Here is a 5,859-nt window from a genome sequence, read left to right on the forward strand (position 1 = left end):
CCAGAGCAAACTCCTCTCTTCCTGCAGTTTGTGATGATATTTGGTGGCACCCAGAAATAAGAGCTTAGCAGGAGGAGGGGGGGGGACTCTGGGCTTTTATCTCCTCTCAGGCGAGTTACGTCACCTGAAAGCCCTCTATAAATGGGTTTATTATCCCCTAATCAAAGTGGTCACAGAGCCTGCCCCAAAAGCTTCACGGCACTCTGAGGGTTCAGCGTGGGAGTCGGCCCCCTCCAGCCTTATCACCAGTCGCCAGAGGCTGCAGTAGAGTGCTACACTGCGTTTGTATGGGCTACAGATTTGGACACACAGCTCAAGCTCAAGGGGTTCTATACAGCACCAGGAGATACTTCTTAGACTTGTACCAGAGCAGAACCCCCCCCCCAACCACCACAACCAGCACCTTCCACTGTGTGGTGCTATTAAAAACTATTCAAGTGTTCTGGGTTTGCATCAAATGTCCCACTTGAGTGATATTAAAGGAGCACACTGGGCTCATTATTTTTATGTTATTATTAAAACAGAAGAGTCATCCTGAAGAACAATTAGCCTGAAGAACCCTCGGAAAACTGACTCCTCTCTCTCCATTACACACACACACACACACACACACACACTGGCAGGTATAAAGCACTCACATGCTGTCACTCTATTAACCTTAATGACTCCCAAAAGTCTTTGTGGATACAGAAGTGTGCCACACTGCGTTTCAAACGTTGGGATTTTTACCTTTTTATTTCTGGGCTCAGCCTCCCCGTGACATCAGACTACTAGTTACTCTACTCAGCCACCAGAACCAGGCCACTTCCCTTCAGCACATACACACTTCGTTTTATTTCTCAGACTGGGGCTGATATATTCTTAAAGTTTACATGTATTTCATCCTGTTATGAGCTGCTGCTTTTACGGGCTGTGTTTCAGGCCAGAAGAAACACTCAGTCACGCTCTGTGTCATTTTCACATGCGGCTCCTATGAGTTTAACTGGAATTCCCCACAGGAGAGAAACGCGCGGCTCTTAACGGTGGAGCGGCTGTAAAACTGATGAGTGGGAGGCGGGGTGGGGGTTAAGTCTGACACAGAGAGCGACCGCTGTAAATTAAAACTTTTGGCCGATGTAAACGATGCGTAAAGATGTAAAACAGGCTGCGCAAAAAAAGGGAAAGGCAGAACGATCTCTAGCTCTACTTTTACGCATATTTAATTATCGGGACATTTCGTTTCCACACATCGGATCTTAGCAATTTTTTTTCTTTTTAGCGTTTTGACATCTGATCAGAAGCAGCATCTTGTCACCGACCAACAAAACTTCCAGAGCCGTCCATGTGGACACCGCGGCGGAAATACTAATGACCCAACCGAGTGCGTAAAAACCGAGTGGACACCTCTCAGCAGCGACTCCCAAGGTAAACTGTGGCGTTTCATCTTCGCTCTCCACAATTTAACAAACAACATGATCAGATATTGATTATCAGGAGCTCTTAGCCCGTCGTGCCACAGAATACACCGGCTGCCGGAACACCAGCTCCAGCCCTGTACGCGCATTAGACGTGTGGATGGCTCCACAGAGTGAGGGGGGAAAACTTACCTGTGCTCAGTAAATCACAATCCCCCCGCCGGGAATTGAAATGTGACTTTTCTCCGTGTGTGTGTGTGTGCGTGTGTGTGTGCGTGTGCAGATGCAGGAGATCCACTCCGCTGAAGGTCCGACTAGATTATCTGGTCCCCCTCCGGAGATCGGCACACACAGGGATCCGCACCGCTCTCTGCCGCCGCTGCAGCTCACAGCCTCCGATGTATGGAGGAGAGAGAGAGAGGGGAGGGAGGGGGAGGGGGAGAGGAGAGGAGAGGAGAGAGAGAGAGAGAGAGAGAGAGAGGGCGAGAGGAGGAGGACGGGGAGAGAGGGGGGGGTCCTTCATTAACAAGGTAAGGCGCGCACACACACCCACACACACACACACACACTTAAACAAATGTTAAGCCTTATATCCTCTAGCTGTGCTTTTCTTTTTATGCATCTTCTTTCATTTTCATTCGCTGTTCTTCTAATTGCTATTTGTGTGAGTGATTATGGAGCCAAATGCACATTTATACTATATTTTAAATACTTTTAAGTGCAAATGCTTCTACTTATTAGAAGTAGCTGACTTAATGAGTTACTTGTTATTGTGTTTTGGGAGAATATTGAGTAGAAATTTGGACTTCGAGATTCTCAGTTCATGAGAGGAAAGCCACTGCTGACTCATGCACATTCACAGACAACTCCACATTAAAATGACTTTATCCAAATCTTACAGTGGGGTAAAAAAAAAGAAAGAAATCACATCATATCCCATATTAACCCACTATGTAATATCAGCTAAGAGCAAACACTGTCCACTCTGCACGGACATGTTCCCTGCTTTAATATTAATGGCAAAGTCTCTCTCTCTCTCTCTCTCTCTCTCTCTCTCTCATTGTGTTGAGTTGATACAATCCCAGCAGCTCAGGGAGTTCAGCATCAACTCATTCCCAAATGAGTGAGTCTATTCCACTGATTGATATTATAGGGCGGCAACATTTTACTGTTCCACCACATCACAGAGTCTGTATTAATAAATCTTCTGGTCTAAACAACCACTAAACATTAGCCATAGAATTGGAGAACATTCATCTCCACGTCACACAAACCAAACTAATCAACCCAAAGGTCAACTAATATTATTATGCAAATCAGTCGAGTAACTAACTGGCCATTTCATTACCCCAATTGTTCAGCGAGAGGAGGAAAGAGAGGTTTTTTGGAGACATTATTATTTCTGACCTTTTGTTTGTTGACTTATTGATGAGAAAGAAAACTGCCCAACAGAAGGTGCCAATTTTAAAAAATTGCACTTGATTGCAGAGGAAAGATGTTTTAAGCTTTAATAAAACGGCCCACGGCGATAACTGAAAATACGAATGCAGAAGGAGGAAAAGTAGCTAAATAATAATGTGTTTCAGGTGTGGCTCATGAGGATAATGACCCGAGTGAAGCAGAGGAGCTTCCATTAGAGTTACTTTGCAACGGCAAAGAGGAGATAAGCAGGTCAGAAATACGAGCGCCAGGCAACAGGAGGGAACGGCTTGTAACATTTAGTGTGGATTATGGGTACAGAGGGCCAAGTCTGGAAAGAGGGGCAGGGTCAGGTGACCGGCAGAGGGCGGGAAACTGAGGGCAACAGGTGTGCTGAAGATCCATGGACATGCAGGGAAATGAGGACAGGGTTTCGTCGTCATGGTAAATAAATAAAATAATGGGTTAGCTGATGTTTTTTTTTTTAAGATGAATATTGAAAATTTAAAGCGTCACTAATTAAAATCTTTATATTATAAATGTAAAAAAAATAGAAAAAAAGATTATATGTCAAAGTGACCAATCCAGGTCGTCTCAGCTCTACAAAGCATTTTAGCATCTTTTAGCTCGATGTTCTTGGGTTTTTTTTTTTACCCACAACTCTCCTGTTCTGGTTCACTCTCGGTTCAGTCTCGCTGCTCTTATCAAACTCAGGCAGCTGTTTTCAGTGAAAAGGATCTTACACCCCCCCACCCCAACACCCCCACCCCCTGCTGCGCTCGGGGCTCAGGAGGTAAAGCGGGTTGTCCAATAATCGGTCGGTGGTTCGATCTCCGGCTCCTGGAGTCGGCACGTCGAAGTGTCCTTGGGCAGGATACTGAACCCCAAATGTGTCTAATAGGAAAGTGCTGTATGTACAGTATGTAAGATAAAAAGTGTGTGAATGGGTGAATGTGGTTTGTAGTGTAAAGGGCAGCAGCAGACGAAGTTAGCAGCTAGCCACTGACCACAGCGAAGCATTAGCTTTTTGCTGGTTGCAGATTTTTGGACTGAGCAAAAAATTTATTACTGCAGGATAAAACTATTGTGATATTTTTTTTTTATGTGATGCGACATGTATCATGAATTAAAGGTAGTCCAGCTAATATTATGGTCTTTAAGCAGTGGCGGTTGAAGTGACGGCTACGGCGCCCGTTCATTCCAGTGTGTTGGCGTAGCAGTGGACATCAAAGATCGCTAAGAAACATTTAACTCTAACAACGGCTACTTCACCTCTTCAGGAAACCGAGGTCACTCTGAACATCGCTACAGTTCGTCTCTTAAAATGAGATGGGTGATAATTTTCCATGGATTGGTCACTTTGACACATGACCTATTTTTTTCTACATTTATAATTTAAAGATTTGTATTCGTCTTTCACTTCAGCACCGCGGACAGCGCACTGGCTTCATCTATACACCGAGGACGGCAGGTTGACAACAGTTTGTGCTGTCATGTTTATGAATAATCCGTCAAATTATCATGTTTCTTTAACAAATACACTCATAATCCATAAAACTACTGATGGTATAATTGCAACGGTAGGAAGTTTCGACGTAGAATCTATGTCATCGCATCACGCCGTAGCCGTCGCTGCTTAAAGTCCTGATTAAGGAAGAACTACTGTGTATCACACAGGAGTAAACAGTGGAATCAGTTCACCTGATTTAAATCACTTCCACCTCTGAAGGCTCACACTGTTTACACTACCTCAGTATAAACCATCAAACACTTAAAATCAAATTGAAATTAGCTGCTTTAACGTTCACACTGATGACTCCATGATAATCACCGACCTTTTCATTTACCTCGCCTGCAAACGACCGCGTGCTCAGTTCCCTTCCTCTTCTAGGTGATTTCCTGAGCTAATTTGCCTTTTTGCTCTGGGCCATTTTTTATCCCACTTCTCCCAGCAGTTCCCGGGGCTCGTTTTGCAAACAGGTAACAACGGTGAGGGGAAACGAGGCAGACTAGGTACACTGGCCTATAATCCGGCTCAGTGAAGCAGTGGATTTGGGTTCAGCTGTCAGCCCGCACAGAGGCAGGACACTTGGCAAAATTATGCCACAACACTGGCGGCCTACAGACCCAGAATTATAACGTGTGCCCCAGCAGACCAGAGAGCAGGGAGGGAGCCTCGTTGCAGGCTGGAGTTGGGGGGGTGGGGGTGGGGGGGTGGCGCTGAAGATGAGCAGATGAGCTGGGATCTATGTCGGGGTTTGACAAAGAGGAGGGGAGAGGGTGTATGGATGAGTGGCGTCCTGGTCCCTCAGCACTTTGATTCAACCTCATTTTTTATTAGGGTGTTATTTACACACCTGCTGCCACGGCGAGAGACGAGGAAACTCACTCTCTCCGTCTCTTTCTGGCTCTCATGGACACACACACACACACACAAACAACAGCACCGCAAGCAAACACACACATCTGTGCTAAACTTTCCAAAAACACTTCCTCTTGACAATAATCGAAAAAGTCTACATGAGCTGGAGACTACAAGTCTATTTTTTGAGCGTCTATAAATATCCTTGTCTGTCCTGGTTCACTTGATTCATCAAGGTCCCTGATGAAGCAGACATCTCACAAAGGAAGTTAAGCCGGAGACAGAGATGATAATACCTAAATTATATACAGCGGGAAAAGTGAGTTGATATAACAAGAACACATTAACCGCCATGACCAGTGGTGTACACTCCGCCGTCCTCGGGGATGGGTGTAATGGAATTAGAGCGCTAGCCTCCAGGTAGCTCTCAGGTTTAGCCAAACTGATGGATGGAGGCTGCTTGCCTAAAAGGTGCAACAACTTAGATAAGAGGAGAAGGGAGGAGGACGGGGGAGGTGGGGGGGAGTGGATGTTTCTTCTCCCGTTTGCTCAGCACCTGAACCTGACCCCACCCCATGCATCCACCCCCCTCCATCTCCCACTCAGACAGACTAATGGGGAGCCAGGAGCACCATTTATATTCCATGCCCCCCCCCCAGTGGCACCCTACCTCAGCTATCTGAT

The 5,859-nt window shown here is 45.8% G+C and overlaps 1 protein-coding gene across 1 annotated transcript in view; it reads right to left on the reverse strand.

Moving 5' to 3' along the window:
* LOC130168392 (endothelin-converting enzyme-like 1) overlaps positions 1-1,767 on the reverse strand; it is a 46,103-nt gene extending 44,336 nt beyond the window's left edge. The window contains exon 1 of the mRNA XM_056375208.1: positions 1,587-1,767. The gene's annotated coding sequence lies outside the window, so the exon portion shown is untranslated. The remainder of the gene's footprint in view (positions 1-1,586) is intronic.
* Positions 1,768-5,859: the final 4,092 nt, after the last annotated feature.

This window comes from Seriola aureovittata, chromosome 4 (assembly GCF_021018895.1).
Source record: "Seriola aureovittata isolate HTS-2021-v1 ecotype China chromosome 4, ASM2101889v1, whole genome shotgun sequence".
NCBI lineage: Eukaryota > Metazoa > Chordata > Actinopteri > Carangiformes > Carangidae > Seriola > Seriola aureovittata.